At 41.5% G+C, this 20043-nt stretch overlaps 1 protein-coding gene across 1 annotated transcript in view; it reads left to right on the forward strand.

Moving 5' to 3' along the window:
* The first annotated feature begins 18382 nt into the window (after positions 1 to 18382).
* The window catches only part of GREM2 (gremlin 2, DAN family BMP antagonist), a 35879-nt gene continuing 34218 nt past the window's right edge, over positions 18383 to 20043 (forward strand). The window contains exon 1 of the mRNA XM_065679067.1: positions 18383 to 18657. The gene's annotated coding sequence lies outside the window, so the exon portion shown is untranslated. The remainder of the gene's footprint in view (positions 18658 to 20043) is intronic.

Here is a 20043-nt window from a genome sequence, read left to right on the forward strand (position 1 = left end):
TTACAGAGGAGAGAGCAGATCTTCTGTGCACTCTGCATAACTGACCAAGCTTTCAACCTGAATAACAAGTGGATTCCTCAGGTCCTTACTGGTCCTGGCTCCTCTCTTGCATTCTTTCAATACAACCCAGCTGTAGCTCCAGCAATACAAATCACGAAGGAAATGTGGTCTCCAATTTGAAGGGCCGTGGAGGCTGGTGCCACCATCTAGCTGCAATTAGCTTAAATAACCTGACAGTAGAACAGTGTGCAGTTTTCCAAAATAATTTCTTCCACTATTCCAGAGCTGCTAAGCAACAACTAAGGAAAGTCCCATTAAATAATTAATCACTATAGTCCCACTGAATAGTTAATCACTTTAAGACAGGATAGCCCAAGAACTTTTTCTATTGCCTGCTAATGCAACATTTGCTTTCTGAATCCAAATCCAGCAAAACACTTAGCCACACAGATCCCTGTGTCTGGGCAGACGGAATTTGATAGCTGTCACCAACTGGTCTTTGTCACTACCAGGAGCATGCAGAGGGACACTTGGTAACTCTTTCCAGAGAGAAAAATTTAGGATAAGGCTTGCAGCTGGCACGAGCGAGCAGCATTCAGCTGAGGTCAATGGAAAGGCTTTGATTCTTTCCAAAAGAGTATCTGCCCTTGCTGCTGTCCTTGCTTGCATATCCTTCTCTCTGCTTTACTGCAATCAGTTCAGATCAAAGGGCAGCAGAAAATTCCTCAATTACCTGACACAGTTTCAGTTCAGAAATGTCTCTGGGTAAGTTTTGCATGATGTCTTTCAAAGAGGGTTGCTGATGGTAGTCATAGAACAGGGGGAGGAGGTCTGAAGCTGACTGTAAGCCACCACTGCCATTTTATTCTTGTTACTGGGTTCTTGTAAACTCTGGGAGATTGTAGGAAGACCAGAGAAAGAGAAATGTTGTATTTCTGTCTCCACCAAGCCATATATGATAGCCTTCAGCTACCTTAGTGTCAGCAGGAGAACATACCTGAATTGTCCCTGAAGTGGGTTCTGCAGCCTCACTTGACAACCTCCATGCCATCCCTGCCCAAAATGTTTATGTCAGGCAGTCCCTCCACAGGTAATTATATTAGGTAAGCTATTCTTTGGAAAGTATAACATTTATGAATGCATATATATGAAAGATGCCCTCCCCTCACTAAACTAGTTTGTGGCCTATGCTTTAAAACCAGAACTTATTAAGACTGCAGACATATGAGCTACTGTAATTTACTTACTGGCATTATTTTTCCATCCCTCATTATTGCTCAGGAGACCACGGCTGCCCTCCATCTGTGGAGAGGTCTTCATAGGAAAATGGGGAGCAGTAGGGAAGCAGCATGAATTCTCCAAAGAATGCATTAGTTTATTTATTTATTTATTGTAAATGTCTTTCATGTCTTGGCTTTGTGCATCTTTTCCAAGGAGCAAATGCTTCACAGATGGAAAGAAGCAATTTTCAGTTGTAAAAATTCTAAACAGTTCAGGTGAAATGAAAAACAGCTTCCTGGAGACACGCCAGCTGAGATTTACTTTATTTTTTCCCCAGCCTCTCTTTGATTGTGAAAATATTCACCCACCTCCAGGCATTACAGCATGAGAAATGCCCTGCCTGGGATCTAATCCGTGCCTGAGGTATCACTGCAGGGTTGATTAGAAAGGAAAACTGTTCCCACACAGACACTACATATCTGCTCTGTTTTTCTGATGGGTAGATCCACAGTAACCCTACTGCAAAAATTAAGTCTTACATAAACCAAGCTTTTACTGGCGTAGCTCCTCTTCTGGAGGTAGTTCTGCTATGTTGTCATCAGGCAAAGGTCTAATTTGTCCACTGATACTCTGTTTTCTGTCAATTCATATGGCTAGGTAGTGAAATTAGGGGAGAAAGAAAAATTACAGGTGATTTGTGAGAAAGAGTAATGAACTTATGAGCTTTTTTTTTTTTTTTTAGTTTCTTCTCACTGATAAAGCCTTTAGGATTTATGGCAGATCAAATTAGCAGGAACTCTCAGAATTACCCTCAGAACCTTTGGATATCACACACTGTCTCTAGGGCACTTAAATTTCCCACATGCTCCCCATGGAAAGCTTAACTAATCCTCCAGGATATCTGCCTTGGAGCCAGACACCTATACATCTATGACCTGCTATGTGTAGACTGAAGCCCAGCAGTGGACAAAACAGTATCTCTGCCATGCTGCCAGTGCCCGTGCATGTGGAGCCAGTCTGATCCCCCTGTGAGGCAGGCATCTGTAATGAAGGGAATGGGCACAGGGGACTTGAGGTGCCTCTGGGTGACAGAAGGTGGGGGGCAGCTCCCTGAGCTCTTAATCATTCAGGATGTTCAGGATCAGAGACTCAGGGAAGAACAGAAGAAGGCCTGTAATTATTAGCTGCTGCTGCGTCTCTGGGAGCACAGCTCTGGAACACGCTAATGCATAATGCTCAGTCACTGGCTAACTTTGGATGTTGCAATGGGTTTTACAACACACATTTGACAAGCATATCGTGCGGGGCTCTACAGGAAGAGAGCAAAGCACTCAGCATTGGGTGCTGAATCAGGGTCTAAGTGTGTAATCCAAGGTTATTTGCTATGAAGTCTAGGACATTCCCCGAAAACTGTTGAGTTGTGCAGGAAATGTCTGGTTACTTGTGTCACTGTTTGCAAGATATACAAACTCATCAGGCTCTGACTCCTAAGTCTTATGACAATAATGCGTTTTCTTCCAGACATGTTCAATTGCATATCTAATACACATACTGCTTGGCCAAAATGACTTGTTAGTGATTTATTTGGAATATCCAGCCTTTACCATATGACATCACCTCCTTAACTTGATGGAAAAAAGGTTTAGACTGAATTTTTCCCATTAAAAATAATGGGGCAATGGTTTCTTGATGCCAATATTTACTGATATCAAAGCAAAATATTGTCTTGGTTATTTGTCTTAATTTAGCCCAAACAGTACACAAAGCACAGGGGACAAAAACAGTATGTTCTTTCTTCTAAACCAGATCACCGCTTACTAATTACTATATGATTTGAATGAAAACAGAGGCATGATTCACTGATGTTTTATAGACATTTTCTTACTATATATAGTTTTCTCTTACCCTGATTAATAGAGGGGTCATGTAAGATGATTTCCTATATCTGCTTTCATCCAGAATCTCAGGATTGTTTTTTAGTTATCCATTATACAAAATACAGCAGAATGTCACACAGATCCTTTGCTAAGATCTCTAAGAAACAGCTACATTATGTATATATGGGTAGTAATATACATAGTGTTTATATATATGTGTGTGTGTGTATATATACATATACACGATCAATTTTTAAACTTTAATTAAAGCTTTCAGATCCCAATGGTATTTGAACATTCCTAAAATTCGGGTGTTCCATTTGTGTTGGATTCAGATAACATTTGGAACAGACCATTTTATGTATCTAAATCCAACACAAAATCCAACCCTGTGTTAGAGAAAGTTAATGAAAATAAATGCCCAGAGAGGCATTTAAATGCTCTGAGAGGAGCCTTTGCTTCTGTGTGTGGACCTGGACTCAGTCAGAGATGTACTTTCCCTTCCTGTGATTTCTGTCCTGTTCGGAAACTCACGGTTGCAAGCTCAGGTAAATAATCAAAGAAAAAGTAATTTAGAGCAAGAATTGTAGCATGAATACTTAGAAGACTGTGTCGAGATCTGGTCTGCTTCCAGCACGCCAGGAAAGCAATATTTGACCCAGGATTTTTGGCTGATGACTCTAGGACACATTTGGCTATGAATGAATCTCTCTCCTCCTTGTTAGATTTCTATTGCCTAAGAAATCTTTAGCAGAAGCTATGAATTCATTCCTCTGAAGCCTTTCTAAGATAACACCCCCTATTTACATGCACTCCACAGACCTTTTTTTCCATCCACATCAGGCACTTTTTCCTCCTGCCTTGTCTCTAACAATGCCTTGTACAAGGTACCAAGGGTGGCGTGGCGTAATGGGAACCATGTTCTATCAGTGGTGAACACATCAAAGCCCATTCACCTATTTCATCTGCGCTTCACTGCCTACAAACATGCCCAAACAATGCCAAGCATATCCAACACAAACTTTTAGCCATAATTTACACGCTGCTGCATCTGGATGGAAGGAGAGAGGAGAATTTCTGCCCGGTTGCCACTAGATGGAGTAAGGCCAAAACTTTACATTTAATTAATCTTGCTATAGAAGCGCATCCATTTCCTGTATAGGTTTTCTCTCTTAAATGAGTCTATTGAGCTGAAAACCCAACCTGTCTAGCTCTAGACAGAGTGAACGAGCCCTGTTTGTGTTTGTACACTGTACCAGTTTGTAACTAGGGTTCACTCAAAGGATTCACTGAACTTTCCATTTTGTACCTTGAAGAATCAAAGTCAAATTCTTAAAAGACTGGTTACTTTCTTTGTCTTCCAGCACTCAAATGAGATGAGTAAACAAGGAGTCTAAACTATGGGGACAGCCCCTGTGCTGTGACTGTGCAGGTACACAGGTTCTCTCTTTATGCTTCTAAGGCGGATCTTTAATACCTGGTAGTGCTGACATCATTGAAGGAGTTTATCAGTAGACCATCTTCCCTTTTTCTCTTTCACTCTGTGTCTTTTACACTTGTCTGTGCAGCCACCTAAGCTCCCATCTTCTACCCAACAGATTACATACTAATAATACACGAGGAAAAAACAAAATATTTCTTCTTGGGGTGCAGCAAATTATCGCTTACACAGTTTTCACAACACAGGTGGTATTCCCAGGTGTGCTCAGCATTGCCCTAGTTCTGTTTCCAGCTAGGGGGTTTACTGTTGCCTTAAATGGCAGCTGACAATAAGATAACAGTTATAGCTTCTGAAAATCTGCTGCATACATTGTGCATTTTGAAAAGTACAGTGCAGTTCGAATGGTGAGCACACACACAGCAAGCTCATTACGCTGTTGTTTTTGTAGATGTGACAATTCTGCATACACATGAAGCTGTAAGCCCAAAGGTGCTTTGTGTACTGTTTTACTTAGAGAAGAGAAGAATGTTACAATTGAAAGTGATCTACAGTGATTATCTAGTCCAACTGCCTGAGCACTTCAGGGCTAAGTTAAAGCATACTGTTAAGTGCACTGTTCAAATGCCTCTTAAACACTGACAGGCTTGGGGCATCAACACCTCTCTAGGAAGCCTGTTCCAGTGTTTGAACGCCTTCTTGGTATCTTTTCCAGTCCTGAGAACCTTTATCTCCTATCGCATCTTTTCTTGGCAAGAAAGTAAGCAATTCATCCATACTCTTCCTTGAATATGGATTATAAGCTATTTTTTACCTTTATTCCTTCTGAAACAGGAAACATTTCTCCTTCACAAACTTTGAAGATCTGCTAACCAAATGAAAGCCTTGCAGATCTGCTACCACTAATACTCTTGCAGATGAGGCTGCTTGGATGTTATTTCTTTTCCACCAAGTGAGGCTCCTTTTACTGTACTCAGTGACAAAATGATTTAAGGCAATAGCTGGTCAGAAATCCAAATATATCTCATCAAGAACTTTTAAAAAGAAAACGTTGCTGGGGAATGTTTCTGCTTGAAGCATAATATTGTATTTTCTCCAGGAAGTTTTGAATAGATTTGGAAAAAACAGAAATTTTGAAGCAGAATGATGTCTCTGCTTGAAATGTTGTGTTACGGTATTTTTGCAGTCTTTTTTAAGAAAGCAGTGAAATTATCACTTAGAACAGAACAAGAAATTATAAATGTGTTTATATGAATTGATCTTTTGAATCAAAACACAATTTTGTTTGAGATTTTAAAACTGGTAGTGGAAATTACAGGTCACCTGGACAGCCAAAAAAGTTGCCATTTCAGTGTAGAGGACATTAATTTGATAAAACCAGTGTTGCTGCATGTAAGAATATTTCAACTGCTGCAGAACACCCCATGCCAAATACTTACCTCTTCATGTTGTGCCTGCACACTTTAAGGCTGTCAAGAGTTGGCTTGTGAGGTCTCAGCTGTGCAAGCAAAGCTGATTTTTGCTGAGCAGAGTGAGTGCCAGGATTCCCATCACAGGCAGGAGAAGAAGAGTGGGCAGGAACATAAGAGAGATGAAGAAAGAGCCAAGGGAAAGCATTAGTGGTTCAGGCATGCTGCTCCTGATGATTGCACAGGGACAGAGGAGCTGAGCACAGCTGGGCTGGTTCCAGCCCAGGACTGTGACAACTTCTCACATCCCAGCTCTTCAGCAAAGCAGTGGAAACATCCAGGTTAGACCTCTGGCATAGGCAGAGTCTGTTTCCCCCCTCAATCTCTCTTCCATGGCAGTATCCTGCCAAAGCAACTTGCCCAGACCTACCATTAGCTCTTATTTTGACCAATAATTCATTCACTTTCCTCACTTCGAGGGTCCCAGCTCAGAATTTAGGTGAGACACATCCTCTGCTACCAAGGGACATGAATCCCTCAGCAACCAGATTATTTTTCTTACTGTAATTGTAAGCTGGATGGAGCTGGCACATCATAAATTTCCAAATAGGAGTTTGGCTGGGCTATCCTATGCGCTACAGGACTTTCTGACACAAAAAATTAAGAGTTCATTTACCCTTCCTCACTAACAATTTTATGATTGTCAACTCCCTCTTGCCATCCCTGCTGGAGCTTAGTATTACGTCTTGTGAACACTAGGTGCATCAATAGCTCTTGTAATTAACATGGATTGTCTTTCAGGGCTCTCATACAAATCTCCTGAAAATTCCTCCTCCTATTTTCTACACAAAACTGGGCACCACTATTTTAAAAATGTGCTACAAAGGAGCTGACGATTATCTGTTGATTTGACGAAATACTTTGAATGTAGACATTAATATCCATATACATTTCTCATCTTCCTGGGTAGGGGGTTCCACCACAAGTACTTAACTTCAGTTTCCTAAAATTTGGACATCAAATATAGAAAGGACTTACCCTTTTTGATACTTGGTGGAAAGAAAGAAGCACTTTCACAGGAAACATAATTTCTTCTGAGGACACAAGTAAGGCTATTGCATCAGTAACTCTAGAGATTGTTTTATCTCTCTGCCAGTCATAAAAAGGGACACAGGTGACTAACTTGAAGTAGATAACTGATTTTTTAGAAGCTAAAGTTAGATCAGATGAATCACAACAGCTATGTGTTAACTTTAGCATCTAGTGAAAAAATTATGTCAATGAAAAAGCTCTGTATCAGAAATATAGCTATGCATATCAGTGAGTCTAGCTAAACCCCCATACAGGTGCAACTACATTATACTATTTGCACCGAGTATATTTATTTCCAAATAAGGTTTCTTTGTGTCTCTTTCCCCCCTGACCTACCTTTCTATCTCTTCATAGTCTGGAAGACGTCATTGCCTAAATAGGTGGTATGTGGTCATAGTTTTTTTAACTTATTGAAGAAAAAGCATTCGGAAGCATATCACTCTCTTCATTGCATATTGCTTGGCACTATTCTATAGTGCAAAAGCGGTTTTAAAATTGGGTTGCTTCCTGTTGCTCAGCTTGTAAGCCTCAAGCCTTTATATAATTTTGCAGCTGTGAAATATCATTTCATTCTAAGGCTGTAAAGAAAATTGCTTCCTTCTCTGTTGTTCAGGAAGGACCACCAAGAAAAGGGAGAAAGGATCTTGCTAAGGTCTGTGTGGGCTGTGCCTGAGGTCAGAGCAAGGGAAAGTGAATGGCTGAACTTCATGTACACACAGCATTTGTTCAGAACATGCCTGTGCCTGGGAGCAGGGCAGCCAACTGCATGCACCCGGGACAGATACAGCTCTGTCAGAGTGTCCTTGCTGTTCAAATCTGTTATTCAGCCACCCCAGTGCTAGGACGGTCCTTAGTTGGGAAAGAAAATTATGCCAATGAAAGCGATTCCTTTTTGATATGGAAAAACGTCAGAAGGGGGTAGGATAAGATTAGCAAAACAATTTCCATTGCTGAACAAACAGAAATTTCAACCCAGGTCACCAGGGGTGAAATGTCACTACACCAAGTTGTGTAGTTTTGACTTCCCAGTTAATCCTTATTTCAGGGTAATGAAACTCAACTGTCAGCTGGAATACCATGTCCAGCCCCAGCATCCACACCTTCAAAAGGATTTTGAAAAATTGGAAAGCATTCAGGAAACTGCTTCAGGAATGCTTTGAGAACTCTCTAATCCAGCAGACAAAGGCATAACAAGATCCAGTATCAGAGAGCTGTGTTTTGAAACATTCAGATTAGAAATAAGGGTATGAGAATTGCATAGCCGGGGAGGGACTTAATAGATTCTCCATCACTGCAAACTTTTGAATCCAGACTGCTTTATATTGTAAAAAAAGATCATCCTCTGCTAAACTAGAACTATGGAATTGAGGCCAGAATTGGCAAGATTCATCAGAATCCTCCTCAATGAAAAGTACCGTACTTAATCTCAAGCATTTTATTTTTAACATGCACGTAAAAGTTGGTACAATAGTCTCATACCTGAAGGAAAACCCGAGCCAAGCTTTAGGTAAATTCTGATAATTGGTTATTTTAAACTATGCTCTTAGGTGCTGGTTTGGTTTTTTGGGGGGGTTTGTTTTCTTTTTTTTTTTCATAGTAGAGATGTGAGTTATAATTCAAACATATTATAAATTCAAAGAGGTGGAGAAGAGGTTATGCTGCAAAAAACAACTATGGGAAACTATTAATTCTAAGACTCTTTCTTTCCATACTTATTCAATATCCACTTGAAAAACATAAATTCATCAGATTTGATCAGTATTTAGAGAAATTCAGCTATATTTTCATTTAAAGAATTTACTGTAAATATACTTGAGACCATTCATGATTTTGATATTTGATACTCTTACTGCAATGATTAGCTGGTATTAATCTACTTGAGTGGGTAAGTGGTCTAGCACATCCAATGCAAACAGTTGCACATTCAGATTGAAGTGTGGCATCCAGAGATGTTTGCTAGAACAAAACCTCATTATTTAATCAGAATATGCAAAAGTGCATCATCAAAACTGAAATTAATTAAAGTCTTAAGAATAGTAGTTTACATCAGGGTAATGAACATTCAGAGGCAACTAGCATGATACATCAGAGACTTCCAATGCCCTCTTCTATTTCACACATCAGTTTTCTAGGTGCTATGATTCCCCTTTTACTTATTGCTGCTCCATCTCTTTTTCAATTTAACTTTGTAATTATAAAATCCTTCTGTCACCAGAACTTTCTCAGGCTTTTCCTCATGCCTCTTTTCCTGCATCCTGCCCACTCCAGTTCCAGGTTATTCCATGCCAACAGACCCTGGATTTAGTAAAGTATATTGTTTCTGAAAATGAGGAGGCATATGCGCAAGTCACTTTGCTGTGGCTACGCTGTGAAGTTCTGCTCATCTGGAGTGCATTTTTCCACTGCAGATGAACAGGGGACCTGAATGAATTTAATAGTACTTGATGCACACAGTATTCGTTACTTGAAGTAACACTGCACTACTACACAGCACCTCAGGAGCTGCAGAAGTCCTAACCCTTATCTCTGAACACTGAGCCCTAGAAGCTTGTTTCTGAATTTCGCAATGGTTAGAGGGAACAGCGCTAAGCCTATCTGCTTATAGAACATTTAAATAGACAGTGACAGTATTGAAAGCAGTCCTGAAGTTGTGCTTATATAGTCAGAAGTGTGTCTGCTTTAATTATTTAACTTGGCTTAAGAGGAGCTAATAGTCTGAATTGTACCTATCACCCCCCAACCCCCTCTCCCTTCTCAACAAGTATTCTCATAAGGGTGTTCAACGAAAATACAGGTCTAGGACTAGAAGAAAGATAAATACGGGAGGTCTTGCCTTCTTGTTTCTGGTATGATTTTAGTGATCTAATCTTGTTTCTTTAGCATGCAAATTTCTCCTTATTCCTACCCAGGCTTACTGTCACGTATAGAAAAGTGGATTATTCAGATCCTATATAGCATGGCAGGAAAAGAGAGATGAGTATGCACAGCAGTACTGTCATTTTATATTTGCTGAAGATACTTGAGTACTTTGGAGCTGGAGGCTTTATAGATACCTGGTTGTAGTGAAATGCATCCCTTGGAGAAAGAATGATGCTTTTCAAAATGCAGTGTTAAGTACTCATGACACCTGCAGACCCTGTAAAATAATAAATGTTCCTGCACTGCCTTGACTGCTTTGTGTTCTGTATGGATGAGTCCCTTCTTGTCCCTGCATAATTTAGCATGAATCAAAATATAGAGCATGTTTTATGTGTTATTGGTATCAAAATGGATTTACTGATATATTTAGGCTGTGCATTCACTATCCATTTATGTGACTAGTAAGACATCTCATTATCTATAAACTGAATATTTAGTAGTTTTTAGATATAGCTACCTGAAACTCCCCACTCTTTCGTGTTTAATACTCTGGCAATAAACCCAGTTCATCACCAAGAAACTCCCTAATGAATTTATTTGAATATTCATAAGGGCTAATTTTTTTTGAGAATGGACAGACACATGCATTAATTCAGGTTCCAGGCCAGCCAACCAGGAGGCAGCAGGGGGGTTGGGTGAGCAGCAAGAAGACCTCATGGAAGTCAGGGCAGCAGAAGTACTCAGGCTTCCCCTGAGTCCTGGACCAAAGTGGGAAGACGGCACACCTTGCTCCTAGCATTTGTGACAGAGCTGTTCAGATGCCAGACTTGCTCTTGAGACATATCTTATTTGGTAGTTCTGCTTTCTTATCAGTTTGACCCTTATACTTGTACCTTCGGGGAAAAGGACAGAGCCAGCTCAAATTAAAAAAACAAAATCCTAATCTCTCCAAGAAGAGGAAAAGACAAATCTGTATTTCTTTTCTCATATTCACTGTGTGTAAATATTCTTTCTCTGTAGACACCATTTTCATTTCATAACACACAGTATTTGGGATCATTTCATTATTTCAAAGAAGACTCATAGTGAATCCACCCATAGCTGACAAAGATCTGTTATTAACTAATAATAAAATAGAAGGAACTGAAGGAACGAAGAAGAAAATGCTGTAATATTTCATTCACATATATATCTCAAAATTTAGCTGGACAATTTACTCAGAACTGGGCCGAAATTAGTGCGTGACACTAGGAGCAGAGAGAAGGGAAAAAAATCCCATCCTTTACATGGAGTTGATGAATGATGTATTAACTGTGCGTAAATTGTACAAAACAGGCCAGGCAGATTGACAAAACTTGGCAAAAATAATTCAATCCACAGCATCAAATTACGCAATAAAAACAAGCTGGTGCTATTCAAACTGGTACATTTCGCTTTAAAAAAGGCGGAAATAATCCTAGATTCCCAACAAATCATAGATTCCACTTGTTTTGGCCAAATCTCAGTCCCCTTCTAGTTCATGCAATACATGTGAATGTTTTTGTAGTGACACAAATTTTGTTGTTCAGTTTTCCTGGTCCATGATCACATCTATTTATTTCTTCAGACTATGAAAAACCATCTTAAGAAAATAACAGAAGGGAATGTAGATTGGACATTATGCTTAGGAGGCTTCCTGAAAAGCAGTGACAGTCATATGTATCAGATGCAATGTTTTAGGATATTCTGTGCTCTGCCACCTCATTACCTCGTTCAGTAGCAGCTTAATGTTATTTCTTTATAATATTTAGCTGACTTGTTCATAATATGTTTGAAGTATTGAAAGAGAATACTATCCTTTCGTTTAAACCGACGATTTCAGTGAAATGCTTGTGTATTTCCCAAAGCATCCACTGCCAGTCACTACCAGTGAGATAAATTCAGGTTTAATTAAAATATCTAATTCAATTGCATCATGTGGTAATAATATATTTTCCCCTTGTGTGCTGTACATATTAAATTGTTATCACATGTATTCCATCCTTAACATATCCCTGGTGTGATTCTTGTCACTTAAAATCTGCTCTGCTGTCAGAAGGAACCATCCATCATATTATTTTTTTGCTTGGAGCATCCTCCGCTGCTTAGGCTGGGGATGTTTCAAACAACTCAGACTTCTCCCACAGCCTGATAGTTCCATCATAGAGAGGAAACACACTTGGGGCCACCATGTTCTGAAAAAGGGACAGTGAATACGCTCCTTAAGTTTGAAGGACACGTGGTCTCAGTCATGGACAGCAACGCGTTGCCTCAAAGTAGTAACAGGGGAAAGCCTGAAGTACCTGGAGCTTTCCTAACGAGGTGCAACAGTAATTTAGCAGGCTGAGAATCACCTTTTCCTCTCCTTCATAGCTGCCATGATGTGAGGTCCACAAACAAGGACAGCATAGTATTTTGGGTGAGTTTTTTCTCCTTTGGGATATGCTGCAATTAATTAGTTTTATTTCATCTTAGGGAAGTTTTGAACAAATTTTTCCTCTGAAACACCAGAGATTGAAACATCTTGAACTAAAGCAAGAAGCTGGAGCGTCTTATTCAAGGATGTAATATCTGTGGCTGGGTTATAGACCAGGTTTTGAGAGGAAAACCATCAGGAGATTAGGAACTAAGAAGGAGCAAAGAAGAGTTAGCTGATGCAGCTGGAGAAAAAATATCCTTAAGATTTTGAAACTTTGTACTTTACTTTTTCCTCCTTTCCAATTGAATGAACTTGTGCTGTTTGGGAGATGTCGTACAGAAAGCAGCACTTGTAAGAATCTCACTCAACACATTTTCATGAAAGAAATTAACCAGCGACCCAGTTAATTACTCACAGTTCTTGGAAGAAGCGATATTGGCTGCCTTCCTGGTTCCACACATATTGCCTTTATTAGTCGTTATACGGCAAGTGAATCATACATGACAGAGCTGGTCTGGCTCTAATATTTCGAGGTTATCTGGTCCTATTTAGTGATGTTCCCTAGAGATCCACATGTCCCCACAGCCCCTCATGACAGTGAAGAAGGAAGAGAACTCATCACAAATGGTCTGTGCTCTCTGCTCTTGTTCATCTCTCTTCTTCAGCTAGGTAGTCTCTCCACCCAACCAGAGAAAACAGATGGAGTGGAGTTTAACTGCTCTCATTCATTCAAATCATCTTAGATTTAGGCTAGGTCATCTGCTCTAAAACCACTAGGGCATCATCAAAACAGGGTAAAAAAAGGAGCATCTAATGTCAATTTAGAGAAGGGTAATGACGGACCTCAGATGGCTTAGGAGTTTTGTTTTTTTTTTTTAATTTCCATTGAAAGTAGTTCAAGGCAAAAATCCAGATCTATGTCATAGGGTGTATGAAACAGAAAGCACATATCGGGACATGTGTAATGGCATGATTTGTTATATGAGACCACTGCTTTCACTCTAGGTAAGCAATTTTCAAAGGGTCCTGGGTAGCTCAGGTTCCTCAAACTGTTTTTGAGAAGCCAAGGGATTTGTAAAGGGTTCATGACATAATGAACTACAGATTCCAAAACAGCATTGAGTAGCACACTTTGGGCTACCATGTTCTAAAAAAGGGACACTGAATATCTGCAGACTCATTCTGTCTTAAAAGGGAATGACTGCATTAACATTTCACATCCACCTTCCCTCTGCTTTTTTCTGTTCTTCACTAGTTACCGCTTTTCTTACTATGCTCTCTTCAAAAACACTATGGCAGCATATATCATTAAGCTTTCATCAGGCAAAGTGAGCATCATCCTTAGGCTGGAAAAAATATCCAGTCAAGGATAAGTTTATGTCAAGCTCTGTGTGGACTCCTGTTTTTAATCTGTTAAACTGAATTTGTAAGCCTTCTGGAGAGTTTTCAAAGGTAGATGTGTGAAGAGCAATAATATCCTCCTCCAAGAAAACACACAAAGGAGAGGCAACTTTCAAATACCTAAAGCCCAAGTTCCTGAAGCATACAGATGGGCTCAGGGCATCTGGATAGAGCTTGGCTCAAATTAAATTTTACTAGGAATGAAATGAAAGAAGGTAAAGGTTGAGAAAGGTGCTAGCACTCTTTTTTCCTTCTAAAGAGCATGCAGTAATTCATGTTTGAAGTCAGAATCAGGCAAGATTGAGGAATTTTCATCCATGTCTGCTGTGAAATACAAAGATGACCTTTTTGACAGGAATAGTTTTATCCATGTTAACGAAGATCATTATTTGGAGTTTGATGAAGTATTGACTCATGTCCTGGGATGGGATGTCTCCCTGTCTCTGGTAGAGACATATTTTAGGGTTGTTTTGCATAGCCAAGTACTGAAAAAAACACCAGGATCCAAATTACAGCTGCTTAGAGTGCTTTTCTGGCTTGAATCCACAATGTTAGAAAGAACTCCAAATTAAAAAACAGGTGCACTATGTCCAAAGGCATTTAGGTGCCTAACTGTCTATGAAAACACTATGAGCTGTTGAAGATCTTGACAAGTGTGATTAATCTTAAGGGGACGCGACATTCTCCTTTCATTCTCGCAGCTTCTCCTAAGCCATGACCCAATATTGCTGCTACAACCTATTCCACAGGCGGCTGAATTATCACACAGATAAGCTATGTGCCAAATGCTCTGCGTCAGCAGTTGGATATCACATTTTATAACTCCCATTCAGCAAGGTGGCTTTGAATGGGAGTTATTAAGGAGTCACAAGTGGAATACTTGCACAAAGTGACTATAGCTGGGGCGGCTCCAGACACTGAAACTGAGGAAACTCAAGCCCAAGAGTCAGTCACCAAGGACAGACCAGCCCAAGGCTCCAGATGGAAAGTATGCTCAGAAGGACAGAGAAATCAAGGCTACCCGAAACTCAAGAGCAAATCAAGAGCAACGTCAGGAAATCAAAGAACTTGTACTAAAAGTCTTGGATAAAGATGAGTTAGGACTGGAACGAGATAGAAGTTAGCCAAGAGGCAGGAACCATGCAGAACCAAAGGGGATGTAAAGCAGTTTGTGGGCAGTTTGAAAGCATTTATTACCCCTTGTGCCTGAATCAGAAACATACGCCAGCACCCAGGCTTCTCAGGACATCGATCGCCTACATGAGTACTGAGCCCAGCTCCTGGATACAGAGCTTGGCTGCTTAGGGCCTGAGGGGGGAGCATACGTGCCTAACCTAGCAAATGATCAGTTTGTTCATTCAGTGTAGATAAGTCAATTCACAATCAGGGAAAAATTGTATAATGGAATCACCAGATCTCTCAGGTTTCTTCTTTTCCATCCTCTGAAACTCTGTGGATCATGTCTTGGGACAAGAATGAGGTTGGGGTATATGATGGGCTGCTCCATCTCTCAGACCTCCTTTGGCTCTGGGGCTGTGCTGCAGCCCTTCATGCACTCCAGGCACTCGTGCCAGATGTGTTCACAGATCAAGACAAGCTCTGCATTCAGGGCTCCAAAGCAGAACAGAATTTCTGTAACAGCGGTGACAAAGATGTGGTCCTTGCTGTGAAGGAGATAGGCACCAGTTGTTTGTGTTTTGTCTCAGTGTGAGACAAAAGGCATGGATTACAGTCATTCCTGAAGTGTGGCCACATCAGTAGAATGTATTGTGAAATCTGTAGATTAAAAGTAGGTATATGCTTCAACAGCTTGCTGAATTAATGGCTCTGTAATTGCCAGGGGATGTTAAAAGGTTAGTCTGTGTAAGTACAGAACACAATAGAACTCAGGCACTCATGCTGGAGGAAAGAGGCAGTAATATCAATATGAACATGCTTTACACTGACATTGCTGGGTAACGGCTATCTGTAGCATATAACTATTTCAGTTTTAAAAATGTAAACAAAACCTGCACCCCTAACTAAAGTATTGCTAATGGCATAAAATTCTGGTCGTAGACCAGAGCAAAGAATAAATGTGCTATGTATTTTCTATGTCAGATCAAAACCCTTTGCAGTTCTCATGAACCAAATTGTGTATATATATATATATATAAAAGTTGTTTTGAATCCAAAATGTCTGTTATCCTTACTATTAGATATGTGAAAATAATACGTATAAAAAAACATTGATCAAAAAGAAAATGTAAAATTCCTGTTTCAAAACAAGGTGTGTAATGAGAAAATAAAAATTATTTATGAAGTTAAACGACTTTTAAATCTTTAAATTCCCCACATACCTTCTAGGATTATAGCAACCTGTGGAAGGTCATTATAGTTAGAAGGGAAAAGATTAAATAAGCACTTAAGCAGACATAAATAAAACAGACAGGTTAAAAGCTATTAAATTGAACAAGACTAGAGGGGAACTTATCAGTGCTGTAAAGGAATCCAAACTAACCCAGAAGGAAACAAACCCAGTGTTGAGAATGGCTAATGGGAAGCAGCAACTCTGGAAGTACAAAATCTTATAAAGTCCCAAGTCATCTGTACCAGAGAGTTCTTGTGTTATAAGGAGGAACACAAAGAATTTATTACAGGAAAACTTCTGTAGAGACTTCAGAGTTTTCCTCTGAAATAACACAAAGCAGGATATCAAACTTGTGTAGAGACAACAAGGTAATGCGCTTGAAAACCAGTGGCTGGAAGAAAGCCTATGGGAACAGCCTGCCATGGTGTTTGCTTCAACAACCACACAGCTGGAGGGCCAGACCCCTTCCTTCAACACAGCTATCTGTCTGCCTGGGGACAAAAATGGGAGCCTGAAAAAGGGCTTGAAAGTGGAGTATGATTCAAGAGCAAGCATTCGTGCAAGGAAAAAGTCAGGGTGAAGGAAAGCGCCACCTTCTGACTTAGGAAATACTGAAAGACAATCAGCCGGTCATCTAGTTCCGAGTGCGCACCAGGAAATAATACACCTGCTGTAGAGGTGTTGGCGGTGATGAAGATGCAGTGGCCGCTGAGCTTGTTGGGTCACAGCTAGAAATGTAGCTTGACCTCTAAATTAGCAATTTCATTTCTCCCAGGGAAAACTAAACAGGCAATATGTGAAGGAAAAATATATAATGAAAAAGAAACAGGATTTCTTTAGTTACTCTTGTATTCCAGAGGTGTAGCTCCCCTGAACTCACTGAGGGATGTTTTTTGCTAATAAAGCTTTGAAAATGAAGGATGGATTATACTCCAAGTACGGATATTTCTAAGTATGTCTGTTTTTATATATTTCTCAGTATTTATATTTCTATTTTTCTGATTTTTGCCTGAACAACAACAACAACAAAAACCAACAAACACCAAAAGAAAAAAAAACCCACCCCCGATTTTTTAACTAGTTCTGTATCCCCTAAAGAGACAGAAGTATGCATGCTTTCCAGAGAGTGAAAAACAGAATACAGTTTGGGGTAAGAAAGTTAAATAAATACAGAATCAATTTAAAATGTGATGGAGGCTGTCATTTAAAAAGTACATGCTGTTCTCATGCAAAGGTATCTCTGCAACTTCGTTCTCTGTTTCAAAAGCTACAGTCTGCCAAATTTGGGTAAATGTTGACTTTTAAGGGATGTACCAACACACTGCTCAGCACATCAGTAACAGCATCAGTTAAATGCGGGTCATTGCATTAATTAACAGTGCATCTGTTATAACTGATCATTTTGTTCTCCCTAATTTTAATACACATTTTTGCCAACGTGTTTACTGGAAACATTACAACATCTTCCTGAGCTGAGAAAACCCAAAGGGCCTATTTATCTGGTTCAACTGTATTCTTGTTTAAATAGCGGGTCATACTGAAACCAAAGGATTGCCCTTTTGTCCATAAGACAGGTCTAAGATTTGACTTAAGACTACTGCATGTCTGCAGGAAGCAGAATCCTTTTCCACAGGCCACTGAAGTCATCCTGAACAAAAAGTATACCAACATCAAAGATGCACCAAGGAATGCCAATCACAGCTGCAGTTATGGAATAACCCTAGAGTCAGGAAGGGAAGGCTTAGCATCCTGATTTTATTTTCTGTGCATGCCATGATTTGATGTGTAGTTAACCAAGACAGGGCTGGGAACCCAAACAGTGTAAGAAAAGCAAACTCAACTCAGGCCAAGAATGTTTTGTCCTACCTCACATTTAGCCCTTAGGTGATCAAGCACTGCATGCTTTTAATTTTACTAGCTAAGGATATTTAAAAAAATATTCAGAGAACAAACGTGTCTGAATATTGAGCGTGACACAAAATGTCATGAACGCTTAAAGTTGCAGGTCCTTCAAGCCAAAGGAGGAAGATGCGAAGGGAAGGAGGGTGTTTTGTCAGATCCAGGGCGAGAATGTCCTTGCATAAACACAAGGCTGGGGATTGGACGTCGGTTTAGGGAAGGGGTGGGGGGGAACCAAAGGGGGCTAGGTCTGCCCACCAGGTTGCTGGAGACTGGCAGGGAGGAGCGGAGCCGCTGGGGAGCGGAGCGTGTGGGGCGGCGGTGGGGAGGCGGGCAGCGGGCGGGCAGGCTGGTGTGAGCTGTTTGGCCACCGGAGCCAATCGAAAGCTGGGGCTTGATCCTCTCCCCGGGCAGTGGCTGCGCGGAGCCAGTGCTGAGCTCCCTTCCACCGCCGGGACCCGGCGAAGCCGCCGCGCTCTCGCCACGCACCGCTCTCCGCCACTGCGCGCCTATGGGCATCTGCAGCCAGAGAGGGCTTCGCACCACCGCCACCGGCACCAGCGACACCCGCGGCAGCAGGAGAGGACGACGTCCGCCGCCCTGCTTCATCACCCCTTGGGATCTATAGCTGGCACGACGGAGAGCGCTGCAGACCCTTCCCCGCCTCTGTGCAGGTATGGGGCGGCCGGGGGGCGCTCGGCCGCCTGCTCCGGCCCCGCTTCTCCGTCGGCCGCGTTGCTCCCCTCCTCCTTCCCCTTCCCTGCCCGCTTACACTACGGCCCCTCAGCGAGGCAGCGGTGCGGGGTGGCGCGCAAGGTCCGCGGGCGCGGTGGCGATTGACAGCGCGGGGCCTCCCCGCGGAGCCTCCGCCCTTCGCGCCTGCCTGGCCCCGCGGGAGCTCCGCGGGCGCAGGGCGGGCGGTGGCCTCCGGACGTCTCCGCGGGGCACAGCGCCTTCCGCGCCCGCGCTGCCGCCCGTGGGGTCGCCGCAGGGGCGCGTAGCTGAATTAACGAGCGCCAGCTGCAGCAGCGACTGCGTGTCAGTGCGCTGCCCTGGGCGCTCTCGAAGTTACCTGAATGGCCAAGTCCCTTTGGGTATGAAGGGTCGCGCCTCCGCGCTGCCTCCCAAGTAAAGAAAAAAATGAAACGGGTGAAAAATCACGTCGTGCTTGAAACCTGTGCCCCTTTGTACCTTCCTTTCTTTGCTTTGGGTTAATGATGGTTTGCGATTATGAAACCCCGCAAGGGATCAGCTCCAAAAGCGAATAGCATTACTTTAAGTCATGATTTGGAAATATCTATATTGTGTATAGATGCACTGTTTTGTTTTGATGTGGGGTTTTTTCCCTTGCAAATGAGGATTATAATAATGCAAACCCATGTCTGTCTCACAAGGGGCTCCTGCTCGACTGCTAAAGCTAAGGAAATGTTTGCACTCTCACAGGTCTTGCAGAATTGGAGTTACAGGTCTTATAAAAAATTGCAGTGGCATTTGGCTGAACAGCTCTTATTTTTAGCATGCTATTGTGAAAGTGGTTATATAACTTTCGGTGGATTTTTGAGGGCAAAATTAGCAGCTCATAACAAGTTAAACCTCTTTTTTTCTCCGAAAGAGGAGAAACAAACAGAATGAAAGCCCAATGAGTAGAGTCAGGTGAACTTCAGTCTGAGAAATGACCGTGACTGAGATTCCTGAGGGAAAACTCTCACGTTAAGTCCTCCCAAGAATCACGAAGCAGCAGGTGCAAGCAATGTCTGTGCAGAGTCCCAGTTAGCAAGCTGCTTATCAGGCCACTTCAAGGCTGTTTCTTGCTAAACCAAGGAGAATTCAACATCGCGTCAGAGTCTTGTCTTCCCACTGATGCCAATACAATACAGAAACTGTATTCCCTTAGGGGATTAGTTTGTTGCTTGAACTCCGAAAGTACACATCGCCTGAAATATTTGCTTAGAATACCTGATGTATCTGAATGCAGATGTTTCACTTCCTAAACTTGATGCTTAGTTCTCAGGCTGGCCTTTCCCTCATTTCTTTCCAAAAGGTAAAGAAAAATAATGCCC

This window comes from Lathamus discolor, chromosome 5 (genome assembly GCF_037157495.1).
Source record: "Lathamus discolor isolate bLatDis1 chromosome 5, bLatDis1.hap1, whole genome shotgun sequence".
NCBI lineage: Eukaryota > Metazoa > Chordata > Aves > Psittaciformes > Psittacidae > Lathamus > Lathamus discolor.